Raw genomic sequence first — 22272 nt, forward strand, 5'->3', positions numbered from 1 at the left:
GGATTAATTAGTGAAATTGAGATAAGTCTACTTTGTCCTGAAGCCCCGCATGTGCTACCTTTTTTACCCTAAGTTATTTAACGGTTGATTATATGACATGGTTTAGCACCACAAACTACTATACTGGGTGCATCCTTTTAATGCTTTAACTAACTTTCAGCCTGCACTGATGCCATTCTGGATCTAAAACAACTGTGTCAAACCTCCCTGCGCAGTCAGTCCTGCCTCTGACGATCTCATGCAGGCTTTTGTTATCAAGGATTGGATGAAAATAAGCATGTGTACTGTGCAGGATTTTTTAAAAAAAGGGGGGGGGGGAATGCATCAGAATTCCTGTACGACATTCAGGACACAAGAGCTATCCTTCTAGCTAGCGCTGTCAGCCTTTAGATGAGCTCAATAAAAACCCCATTCAAAAGTGATGAGATCAATTAAAGGCTGTCATCACAAAATATCTACCCTTTCAAATACCCATTGTTAAAATTACCCTCTATTGCTTATCGTCTCCATTCATCTCCCCGCCATGCACTTAAAGTCAGGCACTTGCGGACATTTACAAATAGGCTCCTCTATTCCATTTAGAGCTGTACCTTTTGCAGCTTATCTTGTGTAATGGGCTCTTAAATAAATCTCCTTGCTTTAAATACACAAGAGCCTTGCTCATGGAGGCTTTCCTCGACGTAAGATCACATGACAGTCTGGACCTCCCATGGAGACTGACAGGCACGTGACATGCTAATGCCCACTGCTGAGTGTTCTGCAAAAGGAGGAGGTTCTTTAAAAAGATTGAATATATAGCAAGTTAAGTGAATTCCAAATCTCACTAAAACACCATTATTAGGGAGACTGCAAAGTGCTCTGTCATTAACCAGAAACTAATAAGAGACATACACATGGGCCTTATTAAACAGTCTGCCAAGGCTGAGGAACCACACTTGCCCATGAGCTATAAACTGGATAAATAAAACTGTGATCACACTTTCTCCCTGTGTGACACTGCCCAGCATCTCACGGAGAAGTCGATGCTGGGGATATCTTCGTCATGTCCCTGATTCATCATCTTCCTCCTTCTCCTGTCACAGCTAGTGAGAGGCGGCCAGGCCGGCTGCTAGAGGGCACTGCAGAAAGCTGGGGCACGAAGGGATGCTGGCTGGTCAAGAAAAGCCCCCCCCCACCCCCCTCCCTATTGTTCCTTTAAGCCACTCCTCAGAAAACTAGTATGCTGAGTAATACAATTGTATGATATCTGGGGAAAAGAGGGAAATCCTTGATGGAAACCAATAAAAACTGAAACGATAAAGACAGTTTGACATATGAAAGTAAAAGAAAGTGGAATTTTCTTTAAAGCTTTAATCTTGAAGGCTTAAACTTCATCAAATGCTGTTATCGATACTGTTGATGCTATTTATGGTGTCATTAATGCCTGACATCCTTTAAATAAAAGTATACTGACAAAAGCAACATGTCCCGAGCTAGATAAGCCCCAATGTTAACAGCCGACTCCATAACCATATCAGACCTGCATTAGTTGAAGGCAAGCTGAATATTGTCTACTGCTGTCACTTCACATCAAAAACAACCAACTAGTAAAACATGGAGTGGCTTTTATTGTGAAGCAGTTACAGCAAATGCAGTACTTTTGTCCCAGAAGTTAATTCTACCCGTAACAGCTTCTGACAGCAGATCAGTTTTCAATATCACTGAAAGTAAATGAAAAAATCTGATGTTCTGGCGGCTACATATCCAAACAGGAGAGTTTCTGTCCTTGCTATAAAGAGAAAATCCAAAAATGCCATTAGTAATGACATTAGCATGTGTTAAAAACAAAGCTTTCCTAATTGCGCAATATAAATAATAATAATAACAGTTTAAGCTGTGTGCAGTATGTTTGCCCCCATATCAAAACTTCGTTGGCGATCGTGGCTCAAGAGTTGGCAGTTCGTCTTGTAATTGGAAGGTTGCCGGTTCGAGCCCCGGCTCCGACAGTCTCGGTCATTGTGTCCTTGGGCAAGTCACTTCACCCGTTGCCTACTGGTGGTGGCCTGGTGGCGCCAGTGTCCGGCAGCCTTGCCTCTGTCAGTGCGCCCCAATGTAGCTTGCCATCACCAGTGTGTGAATGGGTGGATGACTGAATATGTAAAGCGCTTTGGGGTCCTTAGGGACTAGTAAGGCACTATACAAATACAGGTTATTTACCATTCTTCAGGAACTGATGGTCTAATAACATACCTAAGCAGGCTCTGGCTTCTCTTCTTAAATGGCTCTTAAATTCCCGCTCCCTTCCCAAAGGTGCAACACGGTGCATCAGGCTTGGATTGGAAAATCTCCCATCAGTATGAGGCAACGGTGAAAATGTCACATTAATTTATTACCGCAGGGATGTGACACCTGTGCTATTTGATGGTCAAATAGTTTGACATGACACTGATTGTGCTCCTACTAATCATCCTACCCAGGTGGTTAGGGTTTCATGAGGATGATTGCCATGAAAACATGGGTGCTGCAGCAACAGGACCCACATTAAAAATGGCTGCTAGGCTTCTGTCAGACAGTCATCAGATTTTATTTATTCAATAACAGGCTATATATGTTATAAAATATTTTTGGATTGTTTGGATACAAAAAAAGACCCCTGTTTTTAGCAAAAATGACAAAATGTAGCAAAATGGACATGTGCACACACTATTATGGGCTTAAAATAAAGCACTGCTCAGGATTACCTTTCACTGTTCTATCGATACCATAATCTTTAATGCCTCCTGCCAAAACAGCAAGAACTTGTCAAAATCTTCTCAAAGAGGCATCAATCCTCTCCTCTCATTACTGTCAGTCTGGGAGACAAGCTATTTAGACTTTCCTAAAGCTTCAGTATGCATGCAAATGAAAGCCCTTGGCTTTACTGTGCACACATGCTTACAGACTTTGGTGCAAAAAAAAAAAAATAGCATCAATGCTGCCGCTGGCTTTTCAGATTTTAGTCAGTCAGTGTTGTTTGGAATTATAGGGTGAAATCCTGTTTAAATAACAATGGCATAATGCCACTTCTCATGCATGTGAGACACATGTCTACTAACCTACTAACCCACCTCGCAACTGGGGCATTTAGGGACTTCACTTAGCTGTAAGGGGCTTTTCACATGCATAGAAAAAACACCATGGAGCTGTAAGTGAGAAAAGCAAATGTGTAAACCTTTTCAGGAACAACATGACTGGTATTTGGCTTTTTTAAAATAATCCAGCTAATGTTAAAGTGGAGGAATTTCAAATCAGGCCATGTGGATGTATCAAGTCATCCTGAACCACTTTTTTAAATGTTCTACTTCGGTGGTTAAATGTAACAATTTCTCAAATTCCTGATTCATGTTTACCTGTGGAGAAATCTAATCTACCAATTTAAAATGTTTTGAGTCATTATATTCAATATGAATTTAGGATCAATGGGCATTCTTTAGGCACTGTAAAAAAATTACATAATTACATTTGTAAGTTGGAATACAGAATACAAGAAGGATTCCCTCAATAGACTCCTTTTTGGCATAGATTTACACATTACATATACAGAAAGCATAACAGCTGTGCAGCAGTTGTTGTTTTGTGTTTTTTCCCCTGAGACTACACGGTTGTTAAACCTTCTTACATTTGGTTTACACACACCCAGAGCTAAGGAGAATCAAATTTAATGTCCTTCTCCAGTACAGGCAGTCATATAGTGGATTCAGCTTCTCAAATCTAGTACCACTGAGGTCATAACATAATGTTTCCATTGCTTTATGGCATGCATTAGGAATGAAATTGAAAACTGAAACCAAAGAATTTGATTATCTTTTTTTAATGAAATCAAAGTAGTTGGCCAACTACATTTTCTGTTTATCTTCTGATAAAGGATTAAATTGTGTACGGATAGATAAATAATATTTTAATCAGGCAGCCTGAATCACGTATATCTCCCTCAAGTGCATATCAAATGCATCTTCTATCTAATGTGCATATGCATCCAGAGTATGTGGCCTCTATGATGGGAAAACATTCATGCTAATTAGATTGCAAGCAACCCAATACTCGTAAGCACGAGTCTATATGTGATCCATTGTGAGCTACTGCTTCCACTATTAAACCACAAATCTGTTTCTCACAGACACATTATTGTTGGTATCCATTCCGTAGGTGACCACACACTCCACAACACTTGATTAAAACCATCCAGACAGTTATCTATGGGGTACATTTTCACAGAGGAGGCATTTGCATGTCTGTATTTCTTAATCCAGGCCCTCAGCTCGCCATCACCGGAGAGTATCAGGATCTACCACTATCAAAAGACAGTTTAAATGAGGCAAGTAGCAAGCGGAGTGTTTCTGCTCAGAATGGCAACAATAATGGGATGTGTGTGCTGTAACCTCACACACAAGTTCGGTAACACTTCAGAATTGCTTAGCATTCAGCAGCTGATTCCACCACTGAAAGGGATATGCATCTTTACTTAGAGAGAAAGAGAGGGAGAGTGTGTATAGGTAGTCCTCCCCAGTGTCTGGCTGAAGGCCTCCCTGGTGGATTATGTTACCCAACAATGGCAGTGGCCTTTCACAGTTGGAGCATGCTGCAATAGCTGGAAGGCAAACGACCATGACTCTCTCCCCATTTCTCTCACTCTCCCATCAGAATTGACATTGTTCCCTGGCAAAAGCAGGTCTAATGTATGTCTTTATACTACATTTATACTAACTATATATATATATATATATATATATATATATATATATATATATATATATATATATATATATATATATATATATATATATATATATATATATATATATATATATACATATATATATGTGTGTGTGTGTGTGTCACATCGTTCAAACATTAAACGCCTTGGACTGCAGATTGGATGTAAAAAGATACACTGTACGCTACTTTGTGTTTTTAAATGTGTATAGAGATGCATGCTGTCAACAGTGAGAAAGAAAGGCAGCCCGGGGCTTAGACTGTAGTGTGACCTGCAGGCATTAGCAGGCATGAAGGGAAGCTGTAATGGCAAACAATGCTCCTCATCAGTGACTCAAAAGCTACTGCACACACAGAAATCCCACAGCGGAGCACTGTATATCCACCAAAGTGACATTATCAGTGTCAGTATACTTTGCCTCATGCTTTAGCTGCAGTCTGATATCAGGGTCCCCACAAATTAATTATATTTGTCAGCTGAGTGACTGTCTCAGATAAACGAATGAATTATGGCATTCAAGAATATAGAAAAAAAAATGTACAATATCAGAGATGCTATTACGAGCAAATCCTAGGAAGCAGAAAGCGTTTTGTGGCTTAACCCCTGCCAATAGACAGATAATCTCAGAAGTGTAGTATTAGTACAGGTTGCCGTGCACCGAGTATGCGTTCATTCAGCATCAAGCACAGTGTGTCCCGTTTCACTGGTGATGGCACACCAATTCTTCACGAGGGCCTGTGCACAGTCTCTAATGCAACCGTCTTTGTTAAGTTCGTAGTTTGATCCTAAAAAATAACTTTCTTTAGCTTCTCTGAGCTAACACACAGCTTTTTCTCCTGATTTAAAAAAGATTCACAGGAGAAAAGCTGAAGAAATTAAATTGGCCTGCTGACAGCTCCCATACGACCAATCTAAGCAGCACCAGAAAGTGCGCAGGCTGAGATTAGACGGGTAGAGCAGGAGTGCTTGAAGAGTCCCCTCAAGCCAAACTGGTAAGTCTTCTTATTGCCAGAGTGAAACCTCGGAAACAGAAGATGTCCTGTTCTCATAAGTGAACCACAGACGAGCAGCAAGACGTAGTGAGACCCGACAGGGCTCGGCGCTGCTGAACAGTGCAGTGTAATTAAAATTCAAGAATGAAAAAAAGAACACAGCCTGGATTTATAGCACATCAGAGAATCCGGCAATAGCTGACTCATCATTGCTGTCATCCACAACCATCATTATGATATGACTGTGACTTCTGGTCTTCACTAATAAAACCTGAGGGGCGACAAGTCATGAGTAACAGCTATGTCATCACTGTGCTTTGCAAAATCTTCTTTGCCGTCATTGTGCCTTAATTTTATTGTAAACCCTTGAGGTGTCAGAAAGCAATATTTGTCCCACTGCTAGTCCAAGCCTCCCTTCTGCCCCCCAGGCTTCTTAAATCTGATGGCCCCTTTAATAATTGCACTTTAATTTCAGGCTTCCGTGGCTTAAGAGGCAATCTCATGCAGAAGAGAAAGCAAGCTTGTTTGGTCTGCCCGCGATGATGATACATTTACATCTGGACAGCATTATTTGCATGATTGAGTGAGACTTGGTGAGGAAGGAAGAAGTGTGAAAAGTACAGATATTCAGCATCCATTATCTCACCTCGAAAGCATTCTTAATATTCCACTGGCAGCACCCAGAAAGCAGTGACCGAGGAAGTGTTTAAACGTATTTTTTTGTAGCAGAGCAGATATCATCGCGATTTTAACTAAACAGGATCAACAAAAATACAGTCCGACAAGGACAAGCCATTCGATTACTGATGTGGACAAAGTAATGGCTACAAATCATCCACAGTTCAGTCAGTTACATTTTCTGTGACTTTGCTGAATATGTAGAAACGACACAAGGGGATGCTACTAGAGCTGATAACAGCATCAAGACAAAAGGGAAGCTAATGAAGGATAGGGTTTAGAGTTCAGCCCCGAGTCCATCATTAACTGACAGGCAAAGACGAAATGCTGCTAATGATCACTCAGACACTCCTCCTCCTCCATGGTGGTATGAAGCCACTGCAGTCAGTAATATGAGTTGCAGAGGGTCTGTAAAGGAGGACTGGGTTGGAAAGGTGAGCAGATGTAGAACCCTTGTGTTTAACAAGGAAAGCGTGCATGATTATAGTTTAAGGAAGTGACACATGTGCCGAGGGAAGATCAACAGATTGAGGGATTGTTCCCTGCTTCTTTGAGATAAGAGAATGTGCTTGGGTCGTCTGCGTGCAATGCCTTTCAATTTCTGTAGGAATATAAAGAGGAAGATAACACGGGGAGAGTGGGAAAAAAAATCATTAAATATGCTTCTTGTTCTGTAGCACATGACCTCAAAATGTGCAGATCTGCATGAGCTGCAGCTTTCAGTCAATAGTCCCATTTCTGTGTGTGTTAAGTGCTTAGTTCATTTTGGGAGTCTATTAATGGCTTCTTCATAGTTCGTTAACCTCTTAGCCTTGATCCCTTCCTGTCATTCTTGAATTCTGTTCTCTCTACCTTGTAGCATGCATATATATGTATGTATATGTATAACAAATCAGTGCCCCTCCACACACGCAAGAATTACTGAGTGTATCATTCCCATCCATAATGAGCCATTAATGCAGCGTTATTTTCGCAGACAAACTCCTTGTGCATTTTTACATCAGACAAGTGATCCATTCACATCACATCTGGAGTTAGTCCAGAGAGTAATTTACAGATGTAGCGTTGTTCATTTATATGGGCTGAATTACACAGGCTACTACTCGAGGCAGTGTTTTAATGACTGGAATCACACATTCAGGCTGGAAGAAGTGCAGAATACATTCAACATCAAAGCCAATTTCCAAGGAGACTGGGTGACCAAAGAATAGTCTGAATAAACCCACAGAGCAGCTTGACGTGGATATAGAAATAAGGAATTTAACCCCTAATATCCAGCAGAGCTCGCACCATCTGCAAGGCTTCAGCGCTGGATATTAAGAAGTGACCAGAATGCTACCCCCAAACCTCTGGACGTGGAGAGCCATGGCACATGTTCTCATGGTCACTGCTGCATCCTCGTCTAACAAGTGGCAGTATCATGTTCTGATTCCCCCCCCCCCCCCCCCCCAAGCATTCATTAGAAGAATCACTGTTTACTGTGTTCTTGTAAAAGAGAAATTCTGCAGTTTGTCGTCATATTAAAATCCCAAATACGCAATTGCAGACGCGGTTGTTCCGTCAAGGCGCACGGAAAGGGTGATTGGATATTTTTGCCTCATTATCACTTGCGGCAAGTGGTAGGGACAGCTGTCAACGTGCTAAAGGGGAACGTCCAGACCAACAACTTTGCCCAAATATGAGGCGTTTTGTGTTTTTGTTTTTTTCCTCTTTAGGTGCCCCGTGTTTTAAAGAAACTTGTACAAAAAAAAAGAAAAAAAATCTAAACAGTAAATCGTGAAGAAAATAATGTGACAACATGAGAAAAAAAACAGTATTGCATCCCAGGTTTGCATGTTTTAATAAAAGTAGATGTCGAAACACTACTTGATCAAAGAGAGGATTGTTTTTAAGTCACGACAGGTGCAAACAAATACTCACTGCAGAATGAATGAAACGGGGGAAAAAACAATTTGCGCAGTTGCCCTACCTTGTCAACACAGTAGACTGACCGTCCCACAGTTGCCTCCAGAGTAGTCCTGGGGATTCGGCTGAAATTGCTTCTTTGCTTTGAGATTATTACAAGTCGGGATTGATCATATACGACGTCACTTGGGTGATAAGGTCCCACTGACTGTAGTATCTTCCTGTATCGCTCCGTCTGTGAGCTGCAGAGGCATCACTGAACGTATGAAACAGCGCTTCACACGAACGGAGAAAGGGAAAGTCCGACATGGAGTCTGCTGCCTGGATTCCTCCGCGGTAGAGTCGTCCGGATTTGACTCACGAAACATACTCGAGACCAGCTGTAAAATTCTTATGATGTCATGTGAATTAACACTTAAGCTTAGGTTGTTATAAGCAAAAGGCGGGAAACTATAAATATACTCACAGCTGCATTTAATTAGCTAATTTACAAGCTAGGTTAAAGGTTAATTACTAACAGCTAGAAGCTAATATTGCTATAACTCAACATTTACCTGAACAACAGGAATACTGAGGCTGTACAAGGAGTTATTGACAGGTATGTCTAATAACAACAATAGCGGCTTCAAAGCATTTAATATCGTAAGGCAAAGACCCTACAGTAATACCAGGAAACCCAAACACCCAGACAAGCACCCTACTAACAAACACTTGGCGCTATTGGGAAGGAAAAACTCCCTTTTGACAGGAAGAAACCTCCAGCAGGCTAAGAGAGGGGCAGCCATTTTTCCACTGGGGGTGAGGGGAGGAAGACAGCACAAAAGACACACCGAAAGAGAGCCAATATTAGCCTAATAGTAGCTAATGACTAAATGCAGAGAGGTGTTTAAAGGTGAGAGGAGAAGACACAGCGCATCATGGGAAGCCCCAAGCAGCCTAGACCTATTGCAGCATAATTAAGGGAGGATTCAGGGTCACCTGATCCAGCCATAAATGCATGCTTTATCAAAAAGGAAAGTTTTAAGACCAATTTTTAAAGTAGAGAGGGTGTCCAAACTGGGAGCTGGTTCTACAGGAGAGGGAGCTGGAAGCTGAAGGCTCTGCCTCCCATTCTACTTTTAAATATCCTAGAAACCACAGTTAAGCCAGTAATCTGAGAGGGAAGTTCTCTAAAATATTAGGGATAAATGATTAACACAGCTCTTTAAGCTAAACGCATAGGTGTCAAACTCTGGCCCGCGGGCCAAATTTGGCCCGCAGCCTAATTACATTTGGCCCGCGAAGCCATACCAAATTACTATTAGAGCTGGCCTACTGGTATTATACAGCTAATATATATATTGTTTAGTATTAAGCTTTGCTTGTTCCATATTCAGTTTTCCAGCAAAACTTATTTGAGTCCATAAGAAAAGATTCATTCTTATATCTGGAGGAAGATTTTTTTTCAATAAATATTAATCTTAGCCCGCGACTTTGTTCCAGTTTTGAATTTTGGCCCACTGTGTATTTGAGTTTGACACCCCTGAGCTAAAGTTTTCAATTCCCATCTTACCAAAGGAATCAAGAACTGCATTTTAGCCTCAGTTCTTAAGCCAACTTATATCAACGTGATAATATATAATATATCTTACGTGATAAATAAAATAATACAAATTTAACTGTGTCACATAATGCATACTTCTCCCATTACGCTCTCTCTGCCAGTGACACTGCTGAATGACTGGAGGCTACTTTGCTAGTTAAAACAACAACAAGAACCAACATAGCATGCCAGCCAGTGTTTTATGCCTGCCAGGCAGCCTGAATCTGATAACAAGGTTGCATACTTCAATGGCAAAACCCTGGTAACAACAGCAGCAGCACCATAGACTGGTGTTGGATTTTGAAAGATCGGGGTTTAACCAAATCACTTATGCATGTAGAATGTGATACATGGCTGTGCTTTGGTTTTGACAGCGCACAAGAAAATAGCTGCATTGACACATTATTAGGAGGATTTACTGTAGCCCAAAGGCTTTTCATCAACAAGCGATCAACAATTTATTGGTGGCAGTCAGTCAATAAAGGCGTTCCCGGAAAGTGTGGGTGAAATCAATATTTCTGTGACCCAACTCACAACCCGGAGCCTGAGAGGGAGGGAGGAGAAAATAAATAAATAGAGCTATAATGAGTTGTTACACTTGCTCTGTATGCAAATAAGATTGATTATTTGCGTTGCTGGTGAAGCATTAAAAATGAACTGAGGTGAAATTTGTACAAATCACACTAGCCAGTTTTTGTTCCTCATTTCATTCCATTTGATGTTCATTATGGGTGTAATGATTCAAGCCTGCCTGATCCCAGTGCGATGACAGACTTTTCTTTCTGAAGGGAAAACTAAATTCTCCCTCGAAGCTGACAGCAGTAAATCTCTCAGAGCTGTCCTTCAAGAACAACAAGGGCAGAGATCTAAACGCAGGAGCGTGTGTGTATGCATTGTACTTGGATTGTGTGTGTGCGTGAGTTTGTATGTGATGTCTTCAAGGGAACTTGTGCTGATGCTTTTAGTCCCTGAGGATGAATGTGTTGTCCGATTTGCATCACAGTATCTCGGATGAGCAGAAGACCAATGACGCTTACCTAGGCCCACATATTAAAGTGTGTTATGAGACTTGGTTCCTTCAAAATTTGCCAAGAAAAACAAAATCCATGACGCTTACTTAACCAAATTAGCAAAATGGAAAATCTTTAATATTGTATTTTTAAAAAAGAGAGCAGTGTTTGAAGACATTTTTCAACGAATTTGTACTGAACAGCTACTCTTGGTGTATGCATTTGTGTAGCCGGTCTATGAAATAATCCGGACCATGTTTTACCCTTCTCTCAGACTCAGCATGCAACAGCCAGCTATTTATCAATAATTCAGTCCAAAGGAGGTTTGCAAACATATAAAAAATGACAGAAAGTGAAAAGTAACTGTTAGATTCTGTCATCACAATTACCCTCAAATGACATATTGATAGTCTGTCAGGAATCACAGACTCTTCAGCTCTCAAAGAACTCCAAGATGCTATTATAAGAATTAAGAATACATGTCTTGCTTTCTTTTCATTTGCCTTTCTGTAATTCAATATTAGTAATGTTCAGTATTTTAATGTGAATTTAAGTATTGACTCTGTCAACAGAATAATCTGGTGGCTCATGATTACATTTCACTTTATTTGATTAATCATATTTATGATGCTTGGAGATGAAGCACAAGCCATATTCATGTAAATTATTAATCATTCATTAAAAATTCTGCTGATGCTGCCACAGCAATGACAGCATAACAGTGTCAATCCTAATGAGTCTGTTTAAAAATGAGACCAAAGCATCAACTAGCTGAACTTTTAAAAGAGTAATTTGCTTGCAGAGATAAATTTGTTGGGTGAATAAAAGTAAAAGGAATCTAGACTGCATAGCAACTGAAATTAAAGAAAAAATTAACAAAACAAATATGTATTTGCATCTTTGAAAGCTTATTGATTGCAGCAGTAGTATGCACCAGATGTCAGCCAATTTCAGTTCTACCTTCCAATCCTTTTCTCTACTGCCACTCGTCCTTCTTCTGCTGCTTCTCTCAGAACAATTTCAGACTTGAGAGATTAGCAGTTCTCGGCTACGAGGCGTGGCTGGATGAAATCAGTTTCACTGGATAGGAGACTGTAAGCACATTCCCACCCAGCATTTTTGATCGGTGCTCGTGGAAGAGACCCGAGGGACATGTGAAAACCTTTGATGTTCCCTTCAAGACTGTTGCTTTCCAGCTTGATTTAATCCAAGCCTCTTTGTCTTGGAGAAAATTTATTCCAGGCTGGAAAATAACGGGTAAACATTACTATCTAATTTAAACCTTTCAGTAGTTTTAAACGTAAGTGTGCACACATACAATGTACTACAATGGCAGATGCTGTGTGTGAAGGTCTGAAGTTAAAGATAGAACGAACATGTTGCATTTTCTAATTTCACAGTTAATGTTGCACATCTTTTAGCCCAAGGAAATGATAACTCATTACAAGTCCTCATGCACATAACTAAACATTCATATTCACAAGAAAGAACTGAGGTGATGCACAAACCAGAAGAATTTGTTTATGATCTGTATGAACATACACAATATGCTGCTTATCGTGTTTACTTCATGCTAAGTCTTCGTCTGCAGCCATCTAAACACTAGTAAAAATACTAAGAATAGAAATGGCACTGGAGCTAAATAATTCAGATGTAGGGGTGGAATACAAAATGAGTTTTTCAAAAACTAAAAAATTACAAGCCCCTGGAAATGCTGATATTATAAAATCACAATGCTGTGAGTGATTTGTGTGTGTACATATTAAATCATTAGATAAACATTATTTCAGATCAGGATGAACAAATCGGATCTTGGAATTGTATCACATTGATCCATTTAGGTTGTATTGATTGAGTTCATGTATTAAGGATTATCATAAAAGAGTTAACACATACCACTAAAACCAAGTTGGTAAAAGTCTTTTTTGTACCTCTGGCCTTACTTTCAACACTCTAAACCACTGGATTTAAAAAAGAATCAAACTCCTCATCTTTCAGAACAGAATAGGCGACATTTACACTTTTTTACTTCTCACATTCACACGGCTGCCCTCTGCCATTCATGCTTAGCCTCTCATTCCCCTCTACGGGACTTTTGCTTTTCACACTTAGCTAAACTTTACAAAAGAAATTCATGGGGAAGTATTAAATATTGAACAGTACGAGTAAGAGTGTAACAGCGGTCATCTGTCAGCACAGGGGATGAGTAGGAAAGAACAAGATTCATGGGTAAAGGAAAAAGACTAAAGTCCTCCCTACACCAGAGCAAAAAGGAAGAGATACGATGAGAATAAAAATATCTGTTATTGATCTCCATTTTTAACCCATCCTGAAAGCTTGGAGTAGCATATCCCTGCATGAGGACTGACTAGGAGATCATGTAAACACAGTAAAACCCTGGCCCCATGTGGACTCTCTTACTGTGAGGAAGTGGAGCTTACTACTGAGTCAGTTTCTCAGTATGCCTTGTTTGTGATCATTCGAGTTTCTTAAATTCTCTGCAAATTCTCAGTCTAAAGAATTGATAACTTAACCTATGATATGAGAAGGGGAAACCACAGATATGTCCCGAAATTAAACTGGAAAGTGGTGTGAAAATCAGCACAAACCAGATATTACATAGCATAAAACAAGAAAACACAGACACATAAAAGCATGTTAATGTGAGGACCCAGAGTAGCAAGTTGCTCCTTCCTTTTAAACTGTACTTACCCTTGCTGGACTACATTTTACATTTTCATTGTTGAGCTGTGAGTGTCTAACTCAAGCAAGCTCGCTGAGAAACATCTTGACAGGACAGAAGACAACTGTCCAGATGAATACACAGCATGGTGCACAAACTGAAGCGCTGACCCTTCAGTCATGGAGAAGCCATGGGATAGTCTCTCTAATAACCACAGAGCAGTCTTGACACTACATATTTCATACATTCCAGTGGGCTTTCATTACACAAGATCTTTTCTTTCATTTGAAAGAAAGTCCTACTCTTGGGCATAAGCTCGTACTATTGGTACCGTAGCATTGTGTTGTTACCTTCTGTCACCGTGTAGCTACCATGTCCTTCTGGTTGAGACAGACTGGAGCAATTCCTGCCTGAACTGTTCACTGACAGGTAAGAAGGTGCTGACAGAACCAAACAGGGACTACATTATCCTTGCTTCACTGCACTGCTTTCTGTTTCCTTTTCATGCTCTGTGCCCTTTCCTTCTCTCTTCTTCCTTTTCCTATGATTCTGGGCCAAACTGAAATGACAGATGTCAGAAGACCTTCTCTCATATTGACTAAAGACTACGACCTTGAAAAAGGGTCAGTTTGTGTCACATCTATCAGGAGTTCTCTCTATTGCCCAAACCAGTCCAAAAAACAAAAACAAAACCTAAATATGCTCATGTAAGTTAAGTTATTAAACTATAGGAGCAGAAATGCAGTGTGCATTTACTATATTTTTTGAGTTTATATTGAAATAATTTTGTTAAAAAATTCTGTTATGATGTTGTACCTGTCAGCGCGTCACTTAATTTCAACAAAAGGGCACAAATTCAGCGACTGAAAGCTGTGGCTTACAGATGTAGATTTCTTGCAGCTACAAATTTTAAATGGCACTAACTTTACTTATTGGAAAAATGATTTGTTATTGCTACTGCTGTACTACTGCTGTACTCTCCAAATTACCCAGATGCAACAAGTACAGTTCTACTTCTGCAGGATACTGGGAAATACATGGATAACCAACTGCAGCAGAATTAGACATGGCATGGTAATTACAACATTTCAGCACAGAATAATGCAAATGGATAATACAATGTAAAGCACCAAGAATGGAGTTTTTCTAGTTTCAGGGAAAAATGTCTTTGTGAGAAACAAATCCATGCAAACCTTCCCTGGAATCAAGCAGTTTCACATTTGAAACCCTCTAACAATGCCACTAAACCACCGTGTATTCTGCTGCTGGGAGTTTATAGCTCCGACAGTATTGGATTCAGAGATGAAAGAGCGGGGGTGGGTGGATATGAAAGTAAATCATGGATGATGGATAGAAAGAAAGCTGGTGAATGAGAGACATGCTGCTGCAGGAAGACATGCGCTGTTAAATGTTAGTTTGCAAAAAGGAAAGCTTTGACGCTGGGGTATCGGTGCAGGATCATTACTCTAGAGTAACCACAGTTACACTATCAGTAACTTAATGAGATACAACCTCTACAGAAGTATAATTAATCATGACACAGACCAGAGGAGCCAAGCCATACCAAAGCACACATCTTATTTCTCTTGATATGGATCTCTCTGCAGTGACTGCTTTTCATAGATTTGTCCCCTTTGGGAGGGCACCAATTAATCTTCTGCATATTAAATGTTCACTTTACCTTCCATTAGCTTTTCTTTCGGTTCAATTATGCATTATTTCTTGGACAGGATGGGTAATTTGAGGAAAACTGTTTATGCTTCATGTGAGAGCAAGGAATAGATTTGCATGACAGCAACGAAATCTTTAAGTCAACTTCAATATGTGGGCAGTCATGAATATGACAGCACCCATACAGAGGTCTGACAGTGAGAGATGGTCCTTAATTGGGTGATTGGGTGATGGTGGTAAAGAATTCAGTCAAACAAATTAGGATTTGTTTTTAGCCTGTCGTCTTTAAAGACAAAGAAATGTCTGCTTGTCATCCTTCATCTTGGTTACACAAGCTGTTGGTTGTGACATTCTCGTTTTTTCTGAATAGATTTAAAGATGAAGATAAATTAAGACAATAGTTTACAATGAAACAAGTTAAATACTTATATTAGCATGCCAACGTCATCTTTATTCAGTGATTTGGCATAGGCTACTAATATGTGCAAATTAGCACTGACCACAAAGCTTAAACTTATATCAGTTTTGATTGTTTTGCACAGATTTAGTCATATTGTCAAAAGTCTGATAAAGTCTGATAAAGGAAAACCTGTGTGTGTCGGGGCTAGCGGGTTGGACTCAAGCGCAGGCAGCGGGTTGCGTTCAGACTTTTAGCTTTATTACACACCAGGTGCTATTTACAAAAGTGAGGGATTGGGGAAGGGCTTCCACGGGTCCACGGGTAGAAGAGGAAAGGGACGGATGCTCCAAACACGCGGGGTCTCAGCCGCTCCTTACACTCCGCTCTCAACTCACTCACGCTCAGATTGTGGGGAAACAGGAAGGGTCCGGGGATCTGGAGACAGGAAGGACAGCAATCACTAACGATGCGTGACACAATTCACCAATCTATAAACTGGGATTCTCACTAACGTGGTGATTCAATGTTCCAGTGACGAGAGGCTCTGAGCTCCTTTAGTAGGGTCCGGGAATGGTGCTAAGCTACAGGTGATTGATTAGTGGCAGGTGTTCATGCCAAGGGCAGGAGCCCAAAGAGAGCTCCGCCCCGGCCGAGTGCTGCAGCAGTGTTGCCAACTTAGCGACTTTGTCGCTATATTTAACGAGTTTTCAGACCCCTTAGCGACTTTTTTTCTAAAAAGCGACTAGCGACAAATCTGGCGACTTTCTCTGGTATTATTGGAGACTTATTTATGACGACTTTTTGACGTGAAAACGCGTATCGCTCTTACTCTCAACAAGCAGCGGTGCTGCCGCTCACAGGCGGAGGATAGTCCTCCCCCAGCTGCTATCAGGGCAGGAGACGTTCACACCTGTGCATTAAAACGGCAAATGAATCGCGCATGAGCGAAGCCGCTGCTCCCGCACTGACTGTCACGCAGTCAGTTCTTCTTTTACTGTTATGCTGTTTTGTGGATCACAAGGTTTAAAACTACTTATAAACACACACTCTCACACACAAAGTAACTCCACCAGAGTGCCAATTTCGGGTTACTTTTGCTGGTCCAGGCCTGGATAAAGGAGCAGTGTTGGAATTAGGGTTGCCAACTCCCTGAAAAATAAATAAGGGACACCTCATGGCCAGGGCCGGGCAACCCAGTTGTCTTCACCCTTCCCAGTGTGGTAGCTCTTTTTTTTGTGTGTGAAATTATTTTTTAACCATTTGACTTGAATTTGATTTAAGCAGATGAATATTCTTTTTGATATGACCATATGGGAAACAAATGATCATTTAGCCATTTATTTTTAGCTCAAAATGACAACATTAACACAGTAAAACAGGTCTCTTTCTTAAACAGAAGCCTGTCATGCTTAACTTTTGAGAATATAAGTAAATATTTCTTTAAAAGAACTCTGTCCTGCTTAACTTATTATATAAATTAATAGAAAGCAATAGAACGAAAAATATTCTTGTAACAGTGCACATATAGTGCATTTAGTACAATTGGCTTCAGCTGAGGTATTATTTCAGCTTTTCTAATGCTAATCAGCTGCTCCTGTTTGTAAACCCACTTGTTCCCATGATTATGCATCTTAACTCATCATATTCATCTATGTATTACTTTTATGTATTAGTCATCTATTTGTTGTAATCATCTATCCTTGCAGTTGTTTATTACACAAAATAAATTATATTATCACACTTCTGGCCACATAGCGCTGATATTCACTGCACATGCCCATATTAACCTTAACCAGAGGGTTTAAAAAAAACAAACCAGTGTTTACATACCATATCTGCTTCTGCCGTGGCCTGGTGGATAAAAAATTGGTTAAGGGTTCCCCGAGCTGTCACGCCCCTCATGTTCTTCATGTGCCCACCACTAGAAGCATGCCTATGGAAAAAGTGCGCCGGCACACAGTGCAGTGTGCTTTATAGGTGTTATCGTGCATTTTCCCAGCCAGGTGTTTTCCTTTTCCCATTCTTCCCTGTACTTTTGCAGCCTTTTTTTTCTTTCTCTGAGGGGAACAAACATTGCTGCTCTAATGCTGGGCTTACACTGTGCGATTTTTGGTCCATTTTGAGCCGATTTTTGAGTCGTGCGACCGATTTGGTGATCGGCCCGTTTTTGGCCTTCATCGTGCATCGTTTAGTATACGTGGGGTAACGAGAAGCGGCTGTGTCACCACACCCGCTCACACTGCTCACGCGCAAACACGTAAACGTCGGTGAAAAAGACGGAGCAGCACGGCAGTGCAGCGTGTGATCTGGACACAAGCGATGGAGGCACAACTTGTAGAACTTTGGAAAGCTCATCCGAGCCTTTTCCATGTGGCATCACAAAATTATCATGACCACAACAACCGTGAAAATAGTTGGATTTACATCGCTGCTCAATCACAGCTCCCTGATCATGTTTTTCATTAGCAATTTAGCAAAGTTGATGGTGTTGGTGTGTGTGTGTGAGTGAAAGACAGAGAGAGCGACAGATTTTCTGTTACAAGCTTCATGTTATGGAGGCACAGTGTGAGCTCTCAAGTCGCATCAGAGCATCGGGCGGTATAGTGTGAGACTCTGCATCGTGACCTACCAACTTCTAACCCCTGCGAGTCAATCGTGCAGTTTGAGCAGGAGCTGAATAACGTGACTGAAAAAATCGCACAGTGTCTGCCCAGCTTTAGGTGTACAGTCGTCCGAGACTTGCACCGCAGTGTCGGCGTTTGTTTCCCTGTTGGCCATGCTTCTTGTTATGGTCATCTGTTGTCTTCCGGTATTTTCTCCGCAAGCGACCTTTCCTCGACCAATGAGATGAGCGGTAATCTGAATTGTCATACTCGAATTGTCATAAGTGTGCTGTCAGCTCATTGGTCACAAAGCAGGAGAGGGGCTGGGAATTATGTTTTCAAACAAAGCGTTAATTCCATTAACATTTATAGACTACTTTTGATTCTCACTGTATTACGGGACAAAGTGCGTCCCTTATTAGCTCAATACGGGACGTGTACTTTTGTTTCGAAATACGGGACGATTCCGTTTTTTAAGGGACGGTTGGCAACCCTAGTTGGAATTGTGACATTAAAAAACAATAATTGCTAAAAGAAATTTAATTTGTAGTTCTAAATAAATTCTAACTGCATTTAGGACGTTTTTTACTCACTTTATGTCTCTTTTCTGACGGTACCTGCTGTTGTTACCCTCTGTTAGCTGGTGCCAGGGAAACTTTCTTTGAAGTAGATGTAACACTGTTGGACTTAGCAAATAAGCTCTCATGTCATGTAAGAAGGTAATCAAACTTTTTTTTTTTTGCCTGTCCCGTTTGGCTCTTTTGCCATCAGAATTGTTGTCTAAAGGCAAAGAAAGATGCCCAACGGATTTACTTTACCAAATTGACCATCCCAGCCTTGCCATAATGGTCCATTTGATTCACCTTTTATTGTTTATTTTATTTTCACTTACTGAACATGGGACAGACTTGACTGGGGGAAAGAAGGGGAGAAAGAAAGAGGGAAAGAGAAACAGCTGAGAAGAGGGACGGGGGAGAAGGGCAAAAAACAAAAACCAACAGAATGAGCAGGAAAAGAAAAAAAAGAAGAAAAAAAGAAAAAAAATGCTTGATGTGAAGAGGAAGAGGGTAACGTTTAATCCAGTGCCAGTCGCGTCTCTTTCCTTTGCATGTTTGCTTCTTCGGTAAAAGAGATCATAATAATATCTCATGATGAAATGATAAAACATAGGTATGATCCTTCATATCACGAGCGTGTAGATGCAGATGTAAATTAAAATTTGCCGCAAACACCCACGAGTTCTCTTCTCCTCTGCCTTTGGTATACTAGTTATTCAGACAGGCTCTAGCAACATACATAAAACATGCCTAGGCAGAACAGGGATGTCCATCTTTATTAAAGATGATTGGGCAACAGGACAGCTTCCACAAACTGGCACCTGCTACAATGTTTTGTTTTGTTTTTTATCAATTCAAATTTTATGAGAATGAATCAGTTACACAACCAGCAGGCATTTAGAAAGGTTGTAAGTCTATTCTGTAAGCAACCTGAGTTTTATCTGTGTCCAAACTTGATCTTCACTGATAATGCAGGCTTACAGTAAACAACAGTAGCATAGTTTTAAAAGAATGAAAATTTTATTTGAACAGACTCCACCAGAACAAAATGATTTCATTTCAGTTTCTGTTCTCGTATGACTTATGTGAGTGAAAAAAAAAGCAGGGTTATCACACTGAATGTGATACATGTGAAAACTATATCAGAGAAAACATGGAGTCTACTGCTTGGTCAAAAGGAGTGAGTAATTTTTAGATTCCTAACAAACCCCACTGGGGTGTAACTCATAGTTTTGTTTAAGCCTGAGCTTTAGAGACTTAAACATCTTATTTTTCTTTCCTAAAGATTCAATGGTGTGTACAGTTTTAACACTTCTCTAATAAAGGGCTAAATTACAGTTCTGGGACTCTGAGTAAGTCTTGATTAAATCTGGAGGCTAATATCCTCCACTCTCACCTTTGCTGTCCTTCGCCATCCTCATTTGTAATCTAGTTGGCACAGTCACCGCTATTGGTCATGGCAGTGTAATAGTGACATTAGGCGCCTTGGTTCCAGAGGGATCCACAAATGTCGTCCATAAATACAGCGTGAAAGTCACATAGCCTGGGCTGCGAGAAGATAAACGGTCCAAACACACAGAGCTTGTTAGTCACGGTCCCTAATTACCAAACGGTTCATGTAGAAATGTCCCAATTGTCCAATCTAGTTTGAACAGAAATGATGCTGGGGAAGCTGTTGCCATGCATAGCTGTAATTTTAAGATCTTTTCAAACACACTTTTTTCTTTTTCTTGCTGTGATTGATCACGAATTCCAGCAACAAACTGTTCTGTTCTTTTTATCTGATTCCCTGTCTGTCCAAGGTAATTGCTTTTCATGCTGGCACCCCCCAAAAAATGTTGACAGTATGTTAATATTTAGCAGTATTTGGATGTAATCGCTGTGTGATTCAGAAGGGGGTGAAAATTCACTGTTGCCAAGACGTACATGAGTCATAAAGTGAATCATAATGTATTACTGAGCTGACAGTGATCTTTAATAAAACCCATCATACACATATCTCTCATAATGTAAGTGATCAAAGATGGCGGGCGTGTAATTGGATATGATTTCATTCATTAGATGATGAGCAGCCGACAAATTGGACCTTGTCCTCTGCCAGCAGTACAGGTCACAGCAATCACTCAGTCAACTTGAAAGAATCATCCAGACCCACTGTGGGATAACAGCATCATAAAAAAGTAGTATAGTTGTATATTTAGTGTCTTAACAAAGAGCCTGTGGACTTGATGGTCATGTTAGTATTCATGAGCATCAAGAAAATGTGAGTCTTCCATATATAATAGCATACCTGTGTTTATGACTCCACGTGTTTGTCCATAAAAGCCCGCAATCCAAGTTCCGCTGGGGGAACTCAGCGTTAATTATTGCAGAGCGTTAAGTGGAACACACCACTAGACAACAGCTGGTGCCGGGTGAGGAATCTGGTGGGGGAGTTTTCCTGGATTGAGTGCTCCCTTTAACCTCAGCTGTGCTGCCGTGTCACAGTCCGGCTGCCCACGATCTCAATCCTTGGCTGCAGAATAATTATATCCTCAGAAAAATGACACAGAAAGACACAAACACCCATGTTTTATATGATTTTACCAGCTATAGTCTTACTATTAGGCTGGTTTCCTCCCACAGTTCAAAGGCATGCATGTAGGGTTAACCTGTGAATTCAGGTACAGTAGACCTGTGAGACACTGGTGATCTGTCCAAGGTGTACCCACTACCACTCACTCAGTGTTAATTGGCATCGGCTCCTACCATGCTTTTGCAGTTGGATAAGTGACTGCTCTTTTCTGAAGTCTTAGTAGCTTAAAATACAGAATAAACAACGTAAACCCAAATCACCAGTCACAAAATGACACACAAGTTAAGGAATATATCAAACTGTTTTTGACAATTTTTACAATTGTCAACACACAACCAAAGCAACACATAAAGTGTATTTGACAGTTTGTAAAAATTGTCAAATACACTTTGTGTGTTGCTTTGCTTGGTAGAAAACTGTCGTATTCAAGGTGAAAAAGAGTCGCCTAACTAAACTGAATTTTATGGGGTGGCTGTGGCTCAGGTGGTAGAGCAGATCAGCTACTCATTGGAAGGTTGGTGGTTCGATCCTTGGTCTGCATGTCAAATATCCTTGGGCAAGGAGTTGCCCTCCGATGTGTTCATCGGAGTGTGAATGTAGATTAGTTTGCACTTGTGTTTAGAAGTGCTTGTATGAGTGGGGGTGAATGAGGCATGTTGTATAGAGCGCTTTGAGTACTCCAGGAGAGTAAAAAAGCACTATATAAGAATCAGTCCATTTCAGTTCAACTGACTTCACATAGACTCTGTATAGCCTGTTACAGTTTTCCAGTGGCTCTCATCCTGTTATCTGTCCCATTTTGATAGTATAAAAGAATTTATGCCCCACACTTTTAATCAATAATAAAACTGCAGTCACCATGATCGCTTGCTTATTTTTAACTC

General features: G+C 40.5%; 1 protein-coding gene across 3 annotated transcripts in view; it reads right to left on the minus strand.

Moving 5' to 3' along the window:
- The window catches only part of dlgap1b (discs, large (Drosophila) homolog-associated protein 1b), a 98551-nt gene extending 89963 nt beyond the window's left edge, over nucleotides 1-8588 (minus strand). Inside the window, exon 1 of one of the 3 annotated variants that reach the window (XM_086306417.1) lies at nucleotides 8372-8587. The gene's annotated coding sequence lies outside the window, so the exon portion shown is untranslated. Of the gene's footprint in view, nucleotides 1-8371 lie in introns of all 3 variants that reach the window. The other 2 variants (XM_086306419.1, XM_086306420.1) reach the window with 2 other exon arrangements.
- Nucleotides 8589-22272: the final 13684 nt, after the last annotated feature.

The sequence above is a fragment of the Aulonocara sp. 'chitande type north' Nkhata Bay genome, linkage group LG9 (assembly GCF_057382095.1).
Source record: "Aulonocara sp. 'chitande type north' Nkhata Bay isolate Kocher_YH1m ecotype deep benthic linkage group LG9, A_spYH_male_GT1.1, whole genome shotgun sequence".
Lineage (NCBI taxonomy): Eukaryota > Metazoa > Chordata > Actinopteri > Cichliformes > Cichlidae > Aulonocara > Aulonocara sp. 'chitande type north' Nkhata Bay.